This window comes from Apteryx rowi, unplaced genomic scaffold (assembly GCF_003343035.1).
Source record: "Apteryx rowi isolate R43461 unplaced genomic scaffold, aptRow1 scaffold_60, whole genome shotgun sequence".
In the NCBI taxonomy this organism is placed as follows: Eukaryota; Metazoa; Chordata; class Aves; order Apterygiformes; family Apterygidae; genus Apteryx; species Apteryx rowi.
In genome coordinates this window covers 813,365-836,791 of record NW_020450872.1, presented here as the reverse complement: position 1 = coordinate 836,791, position 23,427 = coordinate 813,365, and positions in this window count along the sequence as shown.

Sequence of the window (23,427 nt, the reverse complement as noted above, 5' to 3'; positions counted from 1 at the left end):
TCAGCTGAGATAATCCAGATATAGTCCTCTGGTACCAGAGATCGCATGCCCAAGAGCACTACTATTTACCCATCTTGGCATCACCTGGTTTTAATATTTAAAACAATGTTTCAAGCCTAAATTCTTCCTGCAATCATGAAATAAAATAAATGGAACTCCCAGCTGACATGCAATCTCTTCCTCCTTTTTCTGGTTGTGTCACAACTGGTCCTACTTTATCAAGCCTAGCACCTTTGCTTTCCACTAAGAAAAGCCAATTGAGATTTTATACTTATAAAAAAAGCATTAAAGCRGATCTCACAGTCTATCAGAGCATGTGGTGCTCTTTATCCTATGAGCCCATCTTCAGTGCTGCACTGAGCAAAATGGGCAATTCTCCTTCTGCAAGCCAGCTATTCAGATCTCAAACAGCTATTTTTTTTCTGAACGGCAGTTATTACAAGCTCTCTCTTTTACAGGCATGTTGTTGTGCTGGATCAGAAATAGTGATGCATGGCTACTGAAGGCTGAGCCCTGTGTTTTGCTAACGCTCTGGAAGATGTTACCATCTGTGACATGATTCAGATCAATGGTTTAGTGAAATTCTGTTGGCAGGGAGATAGTCTCCAGATTAATGCTTTAGAAATTCTCATGTTTCCAAATGACGTTTTGCCTTCCCTTTCCCTCTGCTATTTTCTTCCATGTCTCCAAAGGCAGGGGCTGTCAGATGTCACAGGTGCCTCATTAGCACGTCAGGACAAGGCAAGAAATACAGTTCTTGCTGGCAAAAGACATGAGACAGAAAGGGAGCACAGAGATCCTTCCCCTTCGGTGCTTTGAGGGAGAGCAGGGGCACACTGAGGTCCCCCCAGTGCCAGTATCACAGACCCACGGCAAGCACCCTCCTCACAGACACTCTGTCCTCACAGTATCCCAGCATGGAGGGGATCCTCAAATCATGCGCAGAACGTGGGCAGGAAAGAAAAGGTTGTTCCTTCATGAGAACAAAATTTTGTCCATTTGAAGACCACCATGGCAAATTGTCGGGTGCCTGTGGGATGTGCCCAGTTTGTATAAGTGAGAACAAATTGAAACCATCTTTGATCTTAATGCTATGTATAGCCAGCCAGTACTACAGCTCCTGGCATGCAATGGTCTTTTATGGTTTACAAGAAATCAAAACAACCTTGATACTGATTTGCACAAAGGAATTTTGCAGAGGTCCCCTCAGGGATGGGAATCTCATTGCTTTAGGTGCTGCTCAGACAACGACAAAGGAGTGGGTCTTTTCAGTAAAGAGCTCACACCCTTATAAAAGACCTAACAAAGGCGTACCAGAAAATTTAGATAGAAAATTCAACAGTACTGTTCTGTGCACCTCTCCCCAGCTGTTTCCAGCTATGCATTTTTCTGTAAAATAGCTCTTGCAATGAGGGCAATTTTCTTCAGCATGCTTCTCTCTGAGATGGTTCCTTACAAAGCACATACCCCAAACCAAGCCCTTCATCTCTTTCTGTAGCTATTCAAAGCCTGCCTGCAGCACACAGTGAGCACAGAAGTACCCAAGGCAGTCGAAGCAGTGCCGTCGCGCAGGTATGCCTACACCAGGCCGTGGGCAGTATGCAGGGGAGGACACTCTAAAAGGGGGGTTGAATCCCATCAGATGTTCTCCAGGTAAAACAACCTCCACATAGCAATATTTGTAATTGAGAAATAGAGGTTAGACTAAATGAATTCTCATCACCATTGCAAATCTACATAAGCTGCCCACTGCCACAGTAATTGAGCACAATAATTAAGCAATAAAGACAGTCATTTTTTAAGTACTTTTAACACCATAAAAGTAGTTTCAATGATTAAAAAATGAAAGGGCTGGAGGCCATCATTGTGACAGCTCTGAAGGCAGGAGTCGCATTCCAGGAATGAGACTCAGTGAATTCAGTCACAGCGAAGGTAGGACACTTTGGAAAAAACAGTTCGGTAAAACAGAACATTTTTATACCTGTACTTTTCTGTTATTTTATTGATTGGACAATATGTCTGATCATTTTATGCAGCTCAGTTAAAGTAACTTAAAAAATTATTTCTTTGAAACAATTTGGAAATACTCCTGGTCTTGCCACATATTTCAGCTGGGAGGCAATTTTCCCCTGCCCTTCTCTACATCAGCCTAGTATTCTTGTTAGAAAGATGTGGTAATACAGAGAGACACCAGCATCATTCACTGAATGAAAATACTGAAACAGCAAACGGTTTCTAAAAATAAAAATATAGTGAATATGTTCTTAGGTCTCTAAGGCATTATACAGTGACTAATCAGAGCAGTTTTCCTATGAAAAAAGGACAGAAGCAATAAAGATGGAATCAATTTAATAGTACAAAATGCAAGGTCGTGCCCTAAGGGAGTAATAACGAGAATTTCTGCTGCCAGCTGGGAGCTTATCAGTTGGAAGTGACAGAGGAGGAGAAAGAGCCGAGTGCGCCAGCCGATCAAATGACTGTAAGCAATATCATGCAGATGTGAGAAAGACAAATGTGAACCTAAGACATGTCAAGTGAGGGATTTCTAATAGAACTAGGACAATTTTAATGCTGTCATAGAAGTACAGAATATTGTACACCCATATAAAAGATGAATTAATTTAAATGGCCTTTTCTGTGCCTTTCTTTTAGGATGACCAGGGGAGGAGAGAGCTTTGTTTTACAAGAAGAGACTAAATGAGCTTGGTTTCTTCAGTCTAGCAAAATGCAGGCTGGGAAGAGATATATTTGTTGCTTATAAATACCCTGGGGGGAAGTACCAGGAAGAGAGAAGAGCTATTTGAGTGAAAGGGCAGTGCTGGCACAAGAACAAGTGGGTATAAATTTGCCAGGAATGCATTTCAGCTGGAAATTAGAAGATCCTGGCTGTCCAAGAAGTGCATTTCTGGGACTGCCTTCCTGGAGGTTTTATCAGGACAGAAATCCCACCTAGTTTTAACACAGAGCTAGAGTGGTTCTTAAAGGGATTACATACCTTAGCTACCTTTAACAGCAGGGGATTGGGCAATATAACATAGAAGGTCCCTTACAGTCTGGTTTTCCATAGTCCTAAGGTGCCTATCTCACTCAGCAATCAGGTTTCATACAGATGATATTCAATTAGCTTTGAGCTGTCAAAGCTATCTGCCTTTCCTTGCTTTTCTGACTATAAGAACTCATGCTCAAGGCCTAGTGCTGTCTCCTGGCTACTTTTTGGCCCATTTCATTGTAAAATCAGTGAAATCAATCTCGAGTCTGTTTCTAATGGATGTGTGCTACACAAGCAGACTCTCCACTGTGGCTATGGGAGAATGGGCCACAGGCGCCAGGTTCCCTAGTGCACTGTGATCGCTTCCTGAGCAGGGCAGAGAGAGATCACTTATTTTCCAGCCATTCCTGCAGCTGCACATTGAGCCCTCACTCCCACAGTGCTAGGAGCTTCATGAGCATATCATAAACAACTCTCTGCGTTGAGGAGCTATATAGCTAAAGACGAAGCTTGGGACAAAGGCACAGAGCAGGGTGGGAAACCATGGCTTGCAAGCCAGAAGTAGCTGACAAAYGGCAGCTCGGGGCAGCTTGCTTGGCAACTGCCCAGCTTCCTCCGTGCAGCACACATTCCTGTAAAATCATCTGAAATGCAGAAGAAGCCCACTACAGAAGCAAAAAATAAGGTAAACAAGTTTGGTGGACAATCATATGGTAGGGGCTGAGAGAGGCTGGGTACATGTCATTAGAGTCTTCCTCACTTGAACACATTTAAAGGTATAATCAGAAGCTGGGAACAACCCTCAGCACTGTGAAGATTTGCTAGGCGGCTCCTCAGATCAGTATGTTCTGACCACGTCTGAGGTACAAGGAAGTTTCTGCTTCCCCTGCCTATAATGGGAGATTCAACAGATGATCTCAGAAAGTGTCTAGATACAAACCATGAGATAAGTATGTTTCTCTAGTTTCAGGCCTAAGTGTATCAGCATCAGCCTTCATTTTCTTTAACCTTCTTCTCCCCGGCATATCACGGCCATCAAGTTGCAATATTGTTGGGGTAGTTGTTCTTTTCATGTAGCACTGTAACTTTATACAGCAATTTGTCATTGCAGATAAAACATGTTTGCCGTCCCAGGCAGCTTACAAGCTGAATCAGGCATGGTATGCAAATTCAACTGGAAKTTAAGAGTTCAAGTGTGGAGGAGTCTGGAGGAGAGGAAGGAAGGGGGGGAGTGCTTCAGGAGGAAGATTTTCCAGAGGCCTGTCAAGGAAAAAAAAATAGTACATGCGCAGGCGAGAGCAGGGAGAGCATGCCAGGCAGAAGGGCAAGAGCTGGACAAAGGGAGGCCAGGAGACCTGAAAGTGCAGAGACATGGAGGGAAAGAAGGTCAGAGGAGGAAGTTAGGCCAGGGCTAACAGTGCTGTTCATGTGATGTGGGGCTATGAAATGAAGAGAAGGAGCCCAGCTGGCACAGGAAGAAGAGGCAGGAAAGCAGTGAAGGGACGTGGTGGAGCAGGAGTGAGGCAGAGTTGGCAGCAGGCTTTTGGACACTGTCAGGTGGGAGCAGGGAGACAATAAGGGGAAGGACAGAGCCACCAATGTGAGAGGAGGCTGAAGTGAGGAGTGGAGCTTCAGATCCAGGGACACTGTGGAAAGTGTGGGTTTCTACGGTATTTAGAAAGAATACAGCAGCAGAAGTTAGGGACACAAAGAGAGCCCAAGGCTGTACATCCAAGATCCCTCCACAATTACTCCCCAGCCTTTGGGGTGGTGCAGGCTGCCATGGGAAACAACCCAGCCTCTGCAGCACGATCATCGCTGCACTATTCAGGCAAAGCAGGACATAGCCTTTTGCTCCCAGGAAGACAAATGCCTACATTTTCAGTCACTTGTCCTTCTCCAGGATCCTTTGGTGCTTTCCCCTAGCTCTTGGGTGTTAACTCCAGTGTGCTGACTGCAGTCCTTCTGCAGGGCTTGGGATCTGTCCTGGAGAGGGGACTGCCAGGGGAAAAAATGAAAAATGCTGGAGGCATCTCTACTGTCTTGTAGGGCAGTTTCCTCTTTCCTCCACAGCAGAAGAGATAGGAAGGGACATTCAGCAGAGGGAAGGAAGGGCAGCACAGCAGAGCTCTACTCTCCTTAATCCTTTCCTGGTGAAAAGATAGGGTTGCCCCATATAGCCCTAAAGTACATTGCAATTAGCTCTGAGGTAGGAGTCACAACTGGTTTCCTCTGCCATTCCCAAGCCCTGGCATCACTTCTTGGCCAAAATCATGGAAGGATCAGAGCTAAGTCCTCGACTTCTTAAAAGCAGTAGAGCACTGTAGATAATACGGAATGGCTGCCATGTCCCACCCCAGGCTGCCTGCACTTCATTGCTGGACAAGCAACCCTCTTATATACACAAATCTACGAAGCATTTGGAAGATGCTTCAAGGTGAAAAGCACCTATAAAAGGACTTTTTATTACTGAGATTAAAAAGCTGTGGAATGCCTCACTCAGAACCAGACCTGGGTTTTGTCCTTTTGTAGCATGGATGTTATTTAACTGCAGATGTGTATGGATGTTTCTTAACCACAGCTCTTTGCCTTTAATTTGGCCAGTTTGTTTGTGTTCGCAGCAGTGGAATCATTCCCTGTGTGTTTGGACACTATGCACACAAAGCAATCCCTCACTTAGCCTTAGCACAGCTCCTGAACATATGTTTATTTCAGATTTATATTCCAAGCACCACACAAGCCCTCAACAAATGCTGTCTTCAAAAATTGGCTGCACACCCAAGCCAGTCAAACTTTCCATGGAGTCAGAACCTCAGAAATCCCTGACCAAGAAGGAAACATTGGTCTAGTCTGGATACATTTAAGGAGAGGAGGGGAAAAGAAAACACATTCATCAAGGTTTGTCTAGTCTAATGATATTGGCCTGAAACTCAACTTTCTACTTTTGTTATACTTTATACCCTAGCTGACCAGCTACATCTTACTCCAAAGCCCTAAACAGAAGCAAACCTGGAAGCAAAGCTAAAAGAAATAACACTGTTCCTTCACTTTTAAGGTTACAAATGCAGCCTCCTGCAGTGAGGTCCATGCAAGCAGGCCCCTAGCTCAGCGACCATGAGGAAGAGGGATCTCCATGGTCTGCAGTTGGGAAACAAAAGGGGATGGGAGCAGACCTTTTTCTCAGTGTGGCCTTGGGTAGCATGAAGCAGTTCTTCCCTCACAAGACGAGAATTCATGGGAGAATTTGTGCTGCTCTGCRCCATGGCTGGCAATGGGGAGAGCAACCAGCTGAGCATGGTGCATTCAGCACATGGGCTCTGGAGCAGGGAGGGAGCCACAGCACAGTGGTGCAAGCGGCTGGCGAACCGTGCACTCAATGAGACCTTAAAATCCCCCATAACTGAGTACTCCTGGATAGCCTGAGGAGCGCAGCAAGAGCTTTGTGCTGCTCCATCCCTGCATTGGTCCAGCGAGTCCAGGCTGGCACCGGAGATAGCTAAAGCTGYCTTTAGATGGGGATAGGAGGAGGAAGCAGGTGGGAAGGCCCATACCAATGCCTTGATGTTGATACTATCTATTCAGGAGCCTGTGGTGCTGTTGGAGAAGCCTCAGCACCCCAGGGAAGGCAGGTTTTTTGCTGTAAAGGGGTTTGTGTCAGGGGACAGAGCAGGGCTTCATTTTCAGGCAGGCTAAATTTGAGTTAGGCAGCACAGAGCAGATGTCCAACAGACAGCCAAGAGGTGGGACCAAGGGAAGCCACAGAGAATGAGTCATCCACAGCCAAAGCCAAGCAATGGCTGACCATTGAAACAAATTGTATAAAGAGAGAACAAGGTCAGAGCAGAGTGGGAAAGAGAAGTCACCCTCGCAGGAAAACAACCAGAGGGAAAGAAGAAGGAGAGCAAACAAAATTAGAAAAGCACTGGAGAGCAGGATGTAAGAATGACCACGCTTGTTTAGACTAGTAGGCCATCCAGTTTGGTATGCTGGGGCCAGGAGCAGATGCTGAAGGAAAAAGTGCAAAAAAAACCAGGACATGCATAGTGTGTGACTTTCCCCAGAGGACCATCCCAGCTTCTGGCAGTCAAAGGCATAAGAGCTGCTCGAGCCAGAGGCTGCATCTGCAACTTTAATAGTCTTCAAGGACCTTTTCTGTTCTGAAACTAATTGCTTTTCAAACCCCTTTGCACTTTTGGCCTCCATCCTACCTGGCAGCAGCGAGCACCACAGCCCAAGCATGCACCAGAGGAAAGCACTTCCTCCAGCACCGGCGAGGGACGGCAGGCAGAAAGCGGCTGAGAAAACAGGGAGGACAGAGAGGAGCACTCTGGGAAGGGATCCATCGCATCAGCCCGTCCACCCTCTTAGACAGCACTCCCGAAATGGCAAAGTGAGGTCACATCACCGCGGCGCACTCTCAAATTTTCCTGCCAGCCCTTCAGTGGGGCCAAGACATTAGCAGTGCATTTGAACAGACTGCCCCAGGCATAACACTGTCTAAAGGGAAACTATTTCTTCATGGAGAAAATGCCAAGACCAATGACGTTCAGCATGGAGAAGCTGCTTTCCCCTGCAGAGGCCTGAGGAGCCTGCGGTCCCCGCAAGGCCAGACCCTCTCCAAAAGAAGAGTCCCGGGCCCTTTTGCAGCTCGTGCCAGGGTTGCTTTCTGGCCACCTCTGTGCTAACCAGTGTTGGAAAGGCACAGACCTGCCCTGGGAGCAATGAGAGGAGGGGAAAAAGGCTGTATTTCTCAAATGGTAGAGCATTTCTTTTTCCCTCCAGGAAAGGGCAGCAAATGATGGTATTCCGAACATTAAAAGAGATAAGGAGAGAGCGGGGCGGTGAGATTTGATTTACAAATGAAACTGGCATGTTATGGTGAGGGAAGCTGCGAGGTACAAGGCCGTAGTGGGAGAAAAAAGCATTCAAACCCTTTACAGCATCCATCAAAGCAATAACGTTATTGCATGATACGTTTATAGCTCCCTTGCAGCCGCAGCAGCAGCTTTCCAGCCAGGCTGGGCTTAAAATGAGGCCAGAGTAAGTTCTCTGCTGCTCTGACACAAGCAGACAGGTCTTTTTTTTCCTTTTTTTTTTTTCTGTGCATGGACATTTCCTGGCCTCTAGCAGTGACTCCAAAATTCATTTCACCCTTTAATTTGATTTCATGGAGCAGAGGGAGGCTGGTGAGGGGTTTATGGYGGAAGGGGTACGTGCCACCCGGCCGCGAGGGCAGCAGCGCTGCTGCGGAAGCAGGGGTGGTACCGTGTTGCTATGGCAATTTATTCCCACATATACACACGCACGCGCACACGCACACACCCCCCTCCATGGCTCTTCTGGCAGGGAGAGCAGCTAATGCCCTATTTCTGGTGTCAAGTTTCAGCGAACGCCAGTTGCTTTCATTCCCTCACATGCAGAAACTGCTGGGCTTAACTAGGTCACATTTTCTCACTGCACCGGAGGCGAGGGCTCATTTTGCCCGAGTGATATGAGCACCCTGGGAGGGTCTGACTGAGCAGCCCCGTGCATGCCCGGTGGGGCGCCGCGTCCCCCTGCCTTGCTCTGCAGCAGTGGCAAAGACCTGGGAGAGGAACTGCGTCCAAACGCTGCTTACAGTCCCTGGGGTTTATGGTCTGAGGTGGGAGGCAGTTGCTTTTCAATGCTACAGATATATGCATCTTGGAGACAAACTATTGCACATTTGCGTTTCCCCCTCTAGGTGCCAAGGCCCAGCCTTCGGAGGCTGCTTTTGTCTGCAGCCACCTGTGCAAGACAGAGAAAGCCTTGCGCAAACGGGTGCCATCCCCTGCTGCGGGGAAAAGTCTTGGGTGGCAGAGCCCACCGCCCTCCACCTCGACCCACCGTGCAGACCCGGCATCTGAGCCCTCTAGGGTGGCTCCCACGCAATGACGGCTCTGCTACGACGACTTACAGCCTCACGCCACTTATTTGTGCTCCTGGGTCAGCCAGCAGCTCAGCACCAGCTTCCCATGGCAGCCACTGGCCTCAGCTCCAGGGAAAAACTGCAAAGAGCCTCAGAAGGGAGCATTACAAGTTGCCCACCAGCACCCGCCAGGCTGATTCTCAGCGCCAATGCGAAATGTGGATGTCTGTGATCCACCTGCGCATCCAGCCCTGCACTGAATAGTGCTGGACATGCACAATATCAGTACCTGGAACCATTTCATCCTCCCAGCTGATGATGCATTGCTTGAAAAAGTCCATCCTTCTGCTAGCACTACCCATTTCACCTGTCGGCGTCAATGAATGTCTTTTTGGTTGTGGCTTTTTGAGGAGAATAAACTAATTTGCCTTTATTTTTCAAGCACCTCATCACAACTGTCCTTATACAGGTGAGAACAAGACAGAGTTGCTGTTCTCAGCATCTCTGCAGCCACCATCTTCTTTGCCAGTTTTGCTCCCCATTCTTCACCCGTGTTACTCATGCAACAGCAGAACTGCTCTGGCCCATGATTCACCTGCTTTTGCTCAGAAAGGTGGTATTTCCAGTGTGGTTTCTTTTCCCCACCRTCACCTTGGTGGTCACTGTGACCGAGAAGCCAGCGAGGCGGAGGCAGCACAGAGACGTCCTCCTCCCCGTTTGTCCACAGCGAGTTTTGCCTGCTCATTTGCCCAGCGTTGGTAAGTCCCGCCAGGTCCCTTCACAGCCTTCTCTAACCTAAATAATTTTGTGCCAGCTGCAAAAACTTGCTGCTTCACTGCCTCCCCCACTTTTCCAAGGCATTAATAAACCCTAAGCCCTGGCAGCAGGCTCACAACTCGCTGCCCAGCCCTGCAGGGCACGCATGTCCCCACCATGCTTGCGCCCGCCACTGGCCCCACCAGCAGGACCCCCATCATTGCCTCCACATCCCCACCTTGCCAGGGGCCTCTCTGCGCTGCGCGCTGCTGTTGTGCTTGGCTGGAGGGGTGTTTCCACCCCAGGCCAGCCTGTGTTTTTAAAAGCAGCACACAGGTTGCCGGACCTTGGGTGGCTCCCTCAGCTCCTCTGCATTGCGACACGCTCAATAATTCAGAGCATTAAATGGCACCTTCAGTTCAAACCAAGCTTCCCATCCCATGGGGAGACGAGACGGTTGAGGGAGAAATGAAGCCATGAGCACAGGGAGCTCGGGGCCGAAGCCTCCGCCAAGCAACACGCAATGGCGAGTCCAAGCCACTCATAGTGCCCAGCTCCCTCACTGCCCACCCAGGCTGGAAGTCCTGCTCCACAGTCTGGAGAAGGAATCCATCCCCCTCAGCATGCTTCCCCACAGTTTTCCCTAGTTTTTGAGGTGCGGAAGGGCTGTTTTTTTCTTGCCTTTAAAGAAAAATAAAAGGAAAACAGGAGTTTTGTTCTGCAGGTCTTCGAAGCACTGCTGCCTGACAAAAGTAACTGTGGACATAAATATCTATTTGCCCAAAGGTCAGACTATCCCAGGTGCTTTACCACCTCCTCATGCTTTCTTTGCCTATTTTAAGCCCCTCTCTTTTTCCTGAGAGACTTGTCACTGTGCGGGGAAATCAGCTGCTCACGTGACCTGCAAAGCCCTGTTCAGCTGCTCGCTTTGCGAGCGTAGCCACACCAAAAAGTACCATGCATGCACAATACAGGACTTTTTAGCAATCAAAATGTGGTCGACAGAAAACCATCTTCGCTGGCATAAGCTGAGAGAAAGTTCTCCACAGCAGAGGTTATTTCCCTGCCTAATTTCAACCTTTCACTCTCCCCGGTTTTGGCCAAAGGGCCGCTAAGAACATTGTTTGCACTTTCTTCCAGACAATCTGTTGAACCACATTTCTTCATATTTTCCAGCGAAAGCAACCTTCCTGCAAAGACCAAGGCTGAGGCAGCGAACACTGCTTGAAAGAGGAACATTTTGAGCAGCTGGGGAGCAGAGGGTCAGAAAGAAAACGGGTCCCCAGGCTGGCTGAGGCACCCCAGGCCACCTTGCTCCACCAGCCCCCCTGTTTAGTCACCGCAGCTGCTGGCAGGGTGATGCTGTTCTTGGAAGCAGAGATGAGGATGCAGGCAACTGTAAGGCCTGTTTTCCTAAACGCAGAAGGGGAACAAAGGGCAGAATTCCCATGCACTGTTTCAGGGTTCTTTGCCCTAAAACTCTCTCAAGAAATGCTTCAAGCCCGTCTCTGAGGTTTGCTCACATCCTCCTTTCTCTGCTTCAGTGTTCGGTAACATTTCCATGGCCTTTTTCCACAAAGCGATACAGCCCCCGCTCACCGCACCCAGCCTCCTGCGCTTACCTTCGGTTACTCTTGTCCYTGGTCACACCTCTCCTCCTCACTCAACCCACCTTTTTTTACAGGTCCTATAATTTTAGCTAAATATTCCAGAAACAAACCCGTGTGGGTTTTTTATATGTATCTTGAAAAGAAAGTGGCTATTAACAACAGCTCCTGCTGATCTCCTTGATGCATCCAATTCATTTTTAAATAGTGCAACTAACAAGACTTGAGGACTAAAAATTTACATCAAAAATATTGCTTGCTACCCACTCCTGAAGGTTACTTTTTTGTTTAATGCTTTCTGTTGCTTTGAGTTCTTTCTGAGGCAGGGTCAGGAAGGGAAGAAGAGCTCCTGAGAGAGAGAGATTGTTATTTTCATTATAACTACAGATTAAATAGAAAAGAGAGAGAAGGACTGAGTGAAAACTCCTTTTTTCAGCTCAATTGGTAGTGCAGAGGCATTCATTATTTCACGGTAAATCTCCTTCCTACTATTAGACCTTGCTATCAGACTTTTTCTAGTCATGTTCCTTCCTCATTGGTTAATGTTCATCAGATTACTACTAATCTTATCACAGACTTTGTTCCACTCCTTGGCCAAAGTCATGCCTATATCACATGGCTTGCCTTCTCTACTGGTGACCAGATGACATCTGCATCTGAAAAGAACTGGTAAAGCTTTCTTCAACATATTTTCAGATCTGAGGACACCCAAATTTCATGGGCTTATCACAGTCTGCTTAACTGTTCATGTTAAAAAAAACCCAAAAAACTGACTAACCAACCAACTCTTCAGGCAGCCAAAAAGTTTAATTTCAGTATATTCAAAGTAAAGCATCCAGAACAATTTTTCATTCTTTTCTAAGCCAAAATCCCAAATCTTCAAAAAATGAATAAAGAAAATGAACCATTTTTTGATTTGCCATTTTTTAAGTTAATCTGTCTTTTCTTCATCTATTTTCCTTTCGGGGGCATTGCCAGAGGTTGTGCCAAGTTCCCAGAGTAGAGGATCAGGGCATTCAGACTTTGTCTGCCCATGAACTCTGCTTCAATCCATGCTGCTCCATTCAAATAGGAACACCATTTTCTATGAGTGCTGCTGCTACTCAAAAAATGCTATTCTTGATTTTCCACTGATGCTCTCCCCATTTACCCAAGACCTGGCCTCCGATCAGGAAAGCCCTTTAGCTTGTGCTGAGCTACATGGAAAACTGTTTCCTAAACAGGGGTCCAAGCAATTTGGGCTCCCCTCCTATTCTTTTCCAAGAGGTTATATGCACCAGAATATTATTCTAATTGAACAACTTTGCCATTTGCTCTATAAATGACCAGCAGTTCGTCAATACCCAGCTGGCCCTGGGATGCCCAGAAGCGTGCACAGCATTGCGGAGCCTGCACTGTCCATGCAGCACGCTGACACATTAGCATCCTCGCTCACTGTGGGAGAGTCCTCTTCTGTCTGGTGGGTAGCCCATAACCACCCAAGCACTGCTGCCAGCATCTGAATTGCAAGTTTACAGTACATCTAAATTGCCATCCACTCCCCAGAGATCTCATTCAGCATTTCCACTAACACCCTCTCACTGAATATCTGTTTCCAATGAATTGCCCCGAAGATCGAGTAGTGTGGATTATTTCCTACCCAAGCTTCTAACCTCTATAGATACCATTTTTTTGAAAGGAACATTCTGACGGAGTATCAGAAAGAAAAACTCCCTGATGGTGCAATTAAACTTTAATATGTAATAGCCATCCAAGAGAMGCTGGGAAAGCCCAGGCATTTGGGGCATGTGAAATGCAACTAGCTGCTACACAAGGAAAAAATGAAAAATCCACTGGAGGCAATACTGCAGCCGGCAGGGGTGAATGGGCTCCATGTGAGCTGGAAGCTCATTTCCATCGCTGCCTTCAATATGGCACTCTAGGAGGGTTCGTGTCGATGAACATTGGCCACTGCAGGGAACTGCAGGGATATACGTGGGCCAGGAAAACCTCTCCTCTTGGCCATAGCCCTAGTGAGAAAATAATACGAGCTTGCTCTGATCAGCGACATTGATGGAGTAAGAGGAGGGATTAATTCAAACTGATTGACCAAAACTTTACACTTTACATTGCTGTCACATATGATTAAAGCTGGTCAAATTGCTCACTGCAGACAAATCCTCTGACAAACACAGCTCCGTTATCTGTCCCCGAATTATCAGCGAGCGGCCTGTCTTCTTACAAATGGGATTGCTTTTCAGACTTGTCTGACAGATAGTTTGCGTGAAGACGTTTTAACATATGGCTTAGTTGGGACCCTGTTGCTGAAAATATCCTACTCCTCAGTCGCTGTTTACATTATGTCGTTGGTCATGTAAGTCATATTGTATTGCTTCTAGCTAGATGCCATGTTTCATGCCCAGGAGAAACATCCTTCTCTAGTTGAAAGTTATTTGCAATCATGCCGAATTGTTCAACAAGCCTGTTATGCAACTGATAGGGCTCTTCAAAATGGCTCTGAGAATAATGCCAGCGTGAGCATTCAATTATATTTATTCACATTACTCTAAAAGATAGCTTGCTTTCATGAACATCTTTGTGGGTAGAAAATTATTTCAAGAGAATGTTTGGGAATAAAATGGGTCACAGTCACTAAGGAAGAGAGCCTGCATGTTTTATTCACAAGCACATTTTGTGAACGTTTATTGCTACATATGCCCAGCTCTAGTGAAGATGGACATCCCTAGTTTTTCTGTTCATTTGTCCTCCCTTTGTTTCCATTTTTGTCTCCATGTGTTAACTGCCACCGCAGGGCCAGTGCGGCAGCACTGCCGCTCGTGGGGCGCTGGTCACTCTGGCTGCTGGCCGCAGCAGCACTCCCAGCCGTTCGGTTTCCCCAGCCACCAGGGTCCAGGGCACAATTTTGTTTGAGAAACGCCTTGTTCAGCCTTTCCAGACGCAGCGTGCTCGCACTGCCAGTTTTTCAAACTGAAACGCGGCGGGACTCTGTCTCGCCATGACCAAATGCAAGCAATACCAGCTGCCCTGCAGCTCACAACCCTGCTCTCTGGGCAGCTTGAGGCACCACTTTCCATGGTGGCATTTGCAAATTCGCTGTGCTCATCACGTTGGTGTGCTGGGCTCAGCAAGAGAAAAGAGACTGACAGCATGTCAAGCATTTTGTTGCGGGAGCAGAGGCTGTTAGTCAGGAAATGGTGGGGAGGTGGCTGCCACATTCCCCACAAACACAACCAGCAAGGAGCAGAGGGAGCGAGGACTCGGTGTGTCCAGACAAGGAGGAGGAGGAAGAGGAAGGGGAGGAGTTTCTGCCTTCCCCAGCTCTCTTCCCTGAAGGCTCTTCCTTTACTCTGCCCCATGAGGATCAGGGTGGAAAAGAAAAACGAATGTTTAAGCTGGCTCTAGAATAAAGACAACTATAGCTTTCCTTGAAGGCAAAATAAAAAGCCTTAGTTTATAAAAAGGAGGAGGAAGAAAGAAAGAAATAGTCCCTTGGCTTTTACTATACATTACTATCTTGGGAAATGCTCATACCTGCAGGGAATTTTTTCATTGCTACTGCTCTCGGCGTCAGCCAATATTTGCCGAGGAGCAGGCGTGTGATGRAAAGTGCGTGGGAAGGTGCTGGTTTCTGCCCGAGGGGCGAGGAACAGCCACAGGTGGCTACAGCGGTGCCGGGACCCCAGGGGCAGCCCAACAGCCTGGCTGCCCTCATGTGCCCTGGCAGCAGCAGCCCTGTTCGGTGTCACCATCTGGGCTGGGGGCTGCGGAGGCTGCTGCTCATCAGGGCCAACAAGGGTCTGTCGGGAGCTGCCGGGGCACAGAGCACTACAGCAGCCTCTCAGAGAGGCCGTGGGGTGTCTCCTTTCCATAGGGGAGCAAGGGAAAGAGACAGATCAACAATGCTCCTGCAATTAAAAACACAATGCCCTCCCGCAGCCCTGTCTGAATGCAGGTTTATGAGTATTTTACAGGTGTTAATTAATTAAGCAAGCCCAGCAACTCCTTTTTAAGGTACTAAATTACTATTCCCATTTTACAGGCAGGGAAGCTAGGACAGAGCGAGCGAGGAGGTTTGTTTGTGATCCCATATGGTCTCTATTAGGAACCGTCGCACTTCCTGGCTGCCACGTGACCCAACTGAAGTGCTAAACAACATCCCACATTTGTTGTCCTCATCCTTCCAGGCCAACTGGGAGCGGGAAGCACAGCTGCAAGTTCATGCCGACCTGGGAGGTCTGGGGCAGGACCAGGGCCCCTGGGAGCAAGCACGCAAGGTCCCAAGAGCAGTAACTTCAGCCATACTGACCTTTTCTTGGAGAAGATATGCCTCCTTCCAAGGGACAGGCCCAACATCACGCTGATGCTAGCAAAAGAGCACACCGACTTTTTAAAGAGCCAGGTTTCTAAGCATCTTCACTCCTTCCTTTCTTTCCCTGATTGCAGAAGGGTGGCAGGAGCGGCACATGGGATGCCCTCAGCTGACATGAGCAGCACCAGTGAGACAAAACCACCACCCACACGTAGCTGCAGGATGTCAAAGTCAATGGCGACAACACCGTGTGGCCTCCTGCCAGCCACTCCGCTCCCAGGTAAGCCCGCACCTTTCCTGCTGACGCTGCAACAATAAGCCACCTTCCTGGGAGCCATCTATCAGGTGTCCATGTGGCATGGCGCACAGTCCTTCTGCCTTCACTGCACCAAAATATGGTCGCTTCAGGGACAAACAAGGCAGTAATTTGCCCAGTCAAAGCAAAGAGAGCACACAGTGACAGGGCACAGTGTACGTGGTTCCTGGCAGATGCACCAGGGACTGCTGAAGGAAGCAGAGTTACCCATGATGGAAATGATGGAGCAAGATCTGCACCATGGCCCCTCTGAAGTGCGGTGTGGGCACTCAGGAGTGATCCAAAGCGGSACTCAATCTCTGACCCTGCTTATATTACCGGCAAAAGTACCACCAAAACCCAGGGAGACAAGATTTAGTCCCAAAGTTTGTCTCCTCAGCAACACAGTGATGCCTCACAGTCTCCTGGCTTCATTTGGGGATTCACTGGGGCTTGGACCAGATGGCCTCCAGGGGGTCTCTTCCAACACAAATTACACTATAACCCTATGATTCTCCAGCCTGGAGGGAAGAGGACCCAGAGAAGAGGAACAGTTCAAGCAACAGTGCCACTCCTTCCAGCATAATCACTTTCATTTTCAGTGCATCTTTGAGAGAATTGTTCTTGGTTTCAGCTTGAAAAGCAACATCCCTGGGGAGACACAGATGCTGCTGTGTTAACATGACTGGTCACCCAGAAACTTCTGAAGAAAAATTGGACCATTTCAATTCACTTTACAGCAAGGATGCTGCCTCACTCTTTGCACTGAGTCTCAAAGCCATGACAGAGGTATGAGGAAGGGCTTTCTGTGTATGAGTTCAGATTACCCCGGGGACACACACACAGAGCCAGGGTGGATTTCGCAAGGAGACTAAAAAGCAGCGGCCTCCCCATTAGTGCCAGCAAATCACCTTGCTTAACACAGACATTTCACAGTATCCATGGCCACATCCAGCCCAGACCCCAGAACATATACTATATTTGAAATTACATTTTCAACCTGAATCACCTCCTCAAGATGAGTGGGGATGTACAGAAGAGATTTTCTCTCCTTGGGTAGTCTGGATGTTCACCCAGCACCCAAAGTCAGTCCAGAAGCATGGGGAGGAGCTGCACATGAGACACTACATGTGACTGTACCACTTACTGGGGTTCGTATCTTCCACTGTGAAGAGACACCTCCAGCTTGTGTGAGGGCCCAGCTAATGGCTGCAAATAGAAATACACTGCACTAGCAGCCTCCCTTGGCTGTGAGCTTTCCAAAATCCTTTTCGCAAGAGCTGACATCTATGGTTCTTTCAGCTTCCTGTGGAGATCATTCCTCAAAACATGGCTGAGTGCCATTCACCCACGTCCAATTCAAGCCACTCATCTCCTCGGCCATTGAGACAAATTAATGTGCTCCATCCCTGGCTCGCCTGGCTCCTCCACGTCATCTGGGCTAACCTCTCGCCTTCCCACGCAGAACAGCTGGCTCCATCCAGGTTCACATGCCTCCTACGGACCTTCTGGGGGCTGCACCAGTTTTCCACTAACACTGCATTTTGTTTATGCCCAGAGGCCTCCAGGTCAGCGAGCTGCTGGGGCAGGGCCATTGCTCTGCTGTACACAAGATGCATTTGGCTCTTGCCTTTGGTTTGGCTGCAAAGCCTGTGCAGGAGGTGATGCAGCACAGGTGCAAAGTGAGCTGGGGCTGCTCCCCACCGTGGCAGCACCAGTCACTGTCTTGGGCACAGCAGGCRAGAGAGATCACTGAAAAACAAATGACTTGCACAAAACCTGGCCCTGTTAGACATAAATGTAGCTCTGCTGTGACTAGCTAAAGGTTAAAATGAAGGGATGAAAAGAGGGAAGAAAAAGGAAGTAGCACGGCTATGACATCCTTATACCGATGCTCCAGAGGCCCTGTCCAGCACATAGGCTGCTCGGAGGAGACCAGAGATGGGTGATACGTCTGCTGGCCACTGTTTCTTTTCTCATTTCTGTTCTGAACAGGAGAAAATAAAATCATAGCATGCCCAATAAACCTATAGAAGCCGTTCCAGCGCCTGGGCTCCTTTCATTGTTGTTTTCAGCCAATATACCTCAACTGCATCCTGACCAAAGCACTACAGCAACACATCCCTGGGCTGGCTGGGTGCTGTGTGACCCACCGGCAATGAAAGATGGGTGGTCTCTGCCATGGAGAAGGTCCCCAAGGAGCAAAAGCCTGGGTGATACAGCCGCCTTTGCAGCACTGCACTGAGGTCGCAGGTCAGCCTGGGCTTGCTGCCCTGCTCCTACTTCATTAAGTGCAAAAGTATTAATAGCATACCTGATTTACGGTTCTAGCCCCAGTGAGAGACCCAGAAGACACTGAGATCAGTAAGTAAGAAAAATCAGTTCAGTATCAAGAGGGCTGTTGGTACAGCACTGCAAGGAAAAGCCAGTCGAGCCTGTGACGTGTCTTTGAATGCATTTCATCCAAGGGCCTGTCACCAGCGTCTCCCCAAGGCACAAGTGCTAGGTGAATGCTCCCAGGGTCCCAACAAGGCTGCCAGGGAGCGGGGCGGCAGTGCGGCGTGCAGGCGAGCCCAAGCAGGCTTGCCACCAGCACCCAGCCCGTCTCAGTGGGAGCCCGCCGCTCCTTGGAGCTGGTGCAGGGAATTTCGCTACTGCAATAGGCTCCGAGGCGGAGCCGCATCCCTCGCCCCTGCAGAACTGAGAGTCCCGCCAGGTCGAAACGCTTTGTCAAAATGCCGTGTCACATTTTGTACCCCTAAGGTGAGGACAGGGGGATTCACTGAGACAGTGAGCACGCATGGAGCCAGTTTTAACAAACGCCATGTTGCCCCAGRAAAAGGCTTTGGACAAACACAGCTTCAATCAGCTTGTCTGCAGTAACTCGCAACTTAGGTGACAGCCTGAAGAAGCAAGAGAGACAAACGTTAGGGAGAGCACAGCCAGAAACAAGGAAAAAAGCGCAGAGAAGCAAAGACAGCCTGACAACAAGCTTTGTCTGTTCAGGAGTAAGGAAAGTAAGTGTGTGCATGTGTGTCTGTGCAAGAAAGAAAAGAAGCATATTTATACTTAAAGTTGTATGGACTATGTGGAAAAGGGGCCTGTGGGTACACAGTTTATAGCATTGAATTTGTTACAGAGTAGTCAATGCCTCTATGCTCAAACAGTGGATATGTACACATAAGTGTAAGTCATCTGTGGGTTATTTAGGCATGTCTACACAGCATGAAATATTTATTGTATGCATGCATTGACTAAGAGAGCAGTGCGCTCACCTGAAGAGGGAGCTGCAGGGAAGTGATGCAATTAGGGAAGTGATGCAATTAGTGCATGAAGCAAATACTGTAAAGCACATAGCAGAGCATGTAGAAAGCATTTGTCGGTAGAGATTTCATGCTTGGATCTGCAAGCACGCATGAGAAATAAGGAGGAAAGTGTGTGTGTGGTGGAAAGAGTGCATATATATGCCCACATGAGACAGGGAAAGACCACTGGACACTCGTGCTCCCCAAAGGTAGGCACGGCAGGGATGCCGTACAGTGAATGCGTGTGTCAGAATTTGCTCTGAACAAACCCCAGGAGTTTTATAATTGGGATTATATTGGTACGGCACCCGGCCATCCCTCAGTGCAGCCAAGCTCTGCACATTTCTCAAGGCTGACACCTCCGATTTGAAGGCTGATGTGCAGGATCTCTGCCTCAGTGTTTTCAGGCTTCTGAAAACCTGGCTTTTCAGAGAGCAACACTCAACCAGCACTAGCACAAACAGAGCCAGCACGTAGTGGCATTTCAGAGAGACAGCAAAGCCCAGCACTGCTTTTGGCTTGACATGAGGGGTTTTTTTCTGCCCTCCAAGCACCACTGTGGTTTGAACACAGGTGCTGTTTTACTGAGGTCTGCATGTTCCAGGGAGCTTTTCGGGAATAAAACACATCTGGTTTTGGTCCCACAATTTCACAGTGTGGTCACAATATACTTGTACGTACATGTGCGTTTTGTAGATGAGAGCATTGGTCCATGCAGGCATGTGCAAAATGGATGTGGACTGGGGGTGAGAACAGGGGGCAACCGGGCAGGGGCCAGGGAAGCTGCATGCTGCCGGTTGACAGGGGCAGGCAAGAGAAGCACAGCGTGCTAGTACGAGCAGACGAGGATGGGTTTGTGCTTTCCTTCCATGCCACAAAGCAGGAAATTCCCAGGAAGATGAAAACAGCTCTCAGGGCTCGTGCAAAGAAAAAAAAAGAAAAGAAAAAAAAGAAAGAAAGAAGGCAGAGGGAAAAGCCCGACAGCACACACAGCTGTGCACAAAACAGTTGATTTCAGGTGCCCTCTTCTGGCCTTTCTAGGTTTTCTCTTTGCTCCCTCCAGGCCCCCCGGGGCCACTGGCCGCTTGCTGGGCAGTGCAAGGGGCAGCTGAGCTGTCCCACAGGGCCCCCGGCCAGCAGCAACGCAGCACCCAAAGCCCCAGCCCCGGGGGGAAATTGCCCAAACTGGTCGAGCAGGGCCAGAACAAACCCCAGCCACCCTTGGTGAGCCGCAGCCAGTCCCTGAGCAAGGGCGACGCGGTGGCTCTCTCCAAGGGCCAGGCAAGCCCAGCACGCAGGCTCAGGCCGAAGTACCAAGAAATGCACATGAGAAGTAAGCCAAGCTCCAGGCAGGGGCAGACAGGGATGAGGTTGATGCTGCAGTGCAGAGGGACCGGGGAGAGGAGCACGACGCGAAAGCCGCCCGTGGGGGTTCCTGCGGAAATGGCTCCGACTGGCTCCCACTGGGTGGGAAACACCAGCCCTGAGCCCCCACCATGGCTGACAGCATGGGACAGGGTGCTGAGGCTCAAACAGGGCAACGAGCAGGCAGACCTCGGGTTACTGCCTCTCTCCTCCAGCTCCGGCCACTCAAGCGCACCGGCACATGGGATGGACCCTCTCCCCCTTGGGGAACCAAGGATGCGACTGCAAACGCCACAAGGGACAAGGGCTCCTCCAGCCCCTGCCTCCACCGCTGGTAGCACCCAACAGCCTCTGGGCATAGCACAAGCACCATCACAATAATGTGCTTGGGCTATGTTTAGTTTACTTAAAAAAATACCTTTGGTGTCACTTAAACATGCCAGACTCAAACTTGCTCCTCAATACCCTATGAAAGAAGCAGCGTTTTGTGCCTGGAGCTCGCTGCCATTCCCGCCGCCTGCTCCCTCAGCCATGCCCTCCCTGCCTGTGGGAAGGGGGCCGCAGCGGGAGCAACCGCCGAACCTCTGCAGCCCCCAGCGCTGCCCCGGCAGCTGAACCATTTCAATCTAAGCACGTATTTACAGTGCAGTTTAAGAAATCCCTGCAGCTCTAAAAACAGAACCACACTGGTACAACTCTTTCGGGAGACTGCTCTCAGTCCCGTCACCCCAGTCCAGGCTGTGGTTTGCGTTACAACTCCTGTGCAAGCGTTAGCAGCATCAGCAGAGGTTTCCCAGCACTCTCTCCGCCTCATGAGGGACGAGGCACCCACGGGGCGATGCRGCCGGGGCCAGGACAGACACACAGCCAGCGAGCTGGCTGCGAGGGCCCGCTGCTGCCCCTGCCCTGCTTTTGCCTCGAGTCCAGACCCGCTGCTGGGTCTCACGTGTTACTGCTGCCTTCCCAGAGACGCGCCATCTCCGTGCACGCTCTGGGAGGGCACAGCAGCCAAGAGGGAGGTTTGCCCCGTGGGGCGCAGGCAGCAGAACGTGTCTAAGCAGCCACAGGAGGAACCAAAACTTGACCCTGATTTTGGCGGAGATTGTAAACAGAAAGTAGCAATTGCTGTTGTGTTTTGAATACAAATCAGGCGTTTAAGAGAAGTCTCTAGCTTTGACCATTCAGATTTCCTCGAGTGCAAAACAAGAATTAAATTAGGTGTGAGATTAACTCTTATCCTATTTGTATATCAGGCTGATCTCTTTTTTCAGGCACAAAACACACTGGTGGAGGGGGGAGATACATGAGGGGGAAGTGTTGTGGCTCTGATTTTGTCAGCTTCGATGAGCTCCCTTTAAGCCTGGCCTACAATACACAAGCCTGATAAAAACTGTTTACAAAGCTTGAAAACATTAAGAGCTTTTTCACTGCCTGTTCAAGAGAAAAAGCCTTAGGGCCCCTAAACATTCCCAGGCCTGGCAGTCAGGATGTAAATTAGCGTGAGGGAAAAGGGCACGGAGCAACGGCCAGGCAGGGGGGACATGCTCATGCTGTCCCACTAGATGACAGCACCAGCGTGTCCTTGCACACCCTGCGCTCAACGCAGGTATGGCAGGCACCGAGCAGCACCCGCTGCCTCCATTTCTTGTACCTGGACAAGGCTGATAGTGCAGCTGAACAAAGCATTCAGGCCAAAAGCTGCAAGACCAGGCTTCACGCAAGAGCTCCTCGGTAGATCCATGCTGTAAACTGCTTTCTGAAGATGTTTCCCTGCCTAGAGGTGCGTGCCAGAAGCTAGCTAATAGGTCCTGTGTTTAAATAAGGCATCCCTAAAAGCCAGCTCGCAATTTCCCAAGCTGTTCTTTGAGCAGTGCTGGGCCAGATGCCTGTTAGGTGCAGGCCCACCTCCGCGTCTGTTCCTCCTGCGGTGCTGTTCCCAACCCAAGGGAGAGGACTTAGTCCRGGAATGCTGTAAGGAGCCAGCCTGGGATGGAAAACAGGCACAGCACCAAATTCTCATGGTTCATGGGCATAGCCCCCTCACAAAACACACGCAGGCTGCTTTTGCCAGGGAAAGTGTCCAGTGGCATGCTTTAGGTAGGACTTCCCTCCCGACTCACACTGGGTTTTATCGGACTAAGGGTTGACCCTGAAGCGGCAGCAGGTAAGTGCTCAGCTTTCCCACAGCTGACAAGACCCGTGGCAGAGACTCCACGGACTGGGCTCCTTGCAGCTACCAGATAAAGTTTCTGCTTCCAGGACGCAGCTGACCCAGGAGACCATCTGACTGCTGTTCACATACTGGTGTGATGCCTGGAGCTGGGAAAAGGTGCAGAGCAGGCAGCTCCCACATCAAAGACCAGGCAGGTCTGTCAGGCCCCTGCAGCCTTGCCCATCCCCAGGCTCAGTCCACATAGACTTTTTGGCTGTAGTGCATTTGGCAGTGCTGGGCTAAGCCTTAGGCATCCCACAGGAAAGTATCATCCATACCATTTCTTTCATCCCTCCTAGCTACAGCAGGTTTTTTTTAAGAGACCACAGCATCTTCACAGAATCAGAGAATGGTTGATGTTGGAAAAGACCTCTGGAGAGCACCTAGTCCAACCTTCCTGCTCAAGCAGGGTCACCTAGAGCATGTTGTCCAGGATCCTGTCCAGATAGCTTTTAAATAATCTCCAAGAATCTTCTAGTTATACCTTGCAGAAGCAGAGCTTTTGGTTCCCTTCTGATCAAGCAAGGCCCATAAACCATTCCCCTAGACTATTTCTTATTAGGACTTTGGAAGCAGGGTGGTCTGTAGAGCTTCAGGAGAGAAAAAGGACTAACGTTTCTTGCTACTTGACACGTGTGTACATAAGTTGAGTCAGTTAAGACAGCTGCATTGCTCCCCACTGGTCGTAGTGCACTTTTTCAT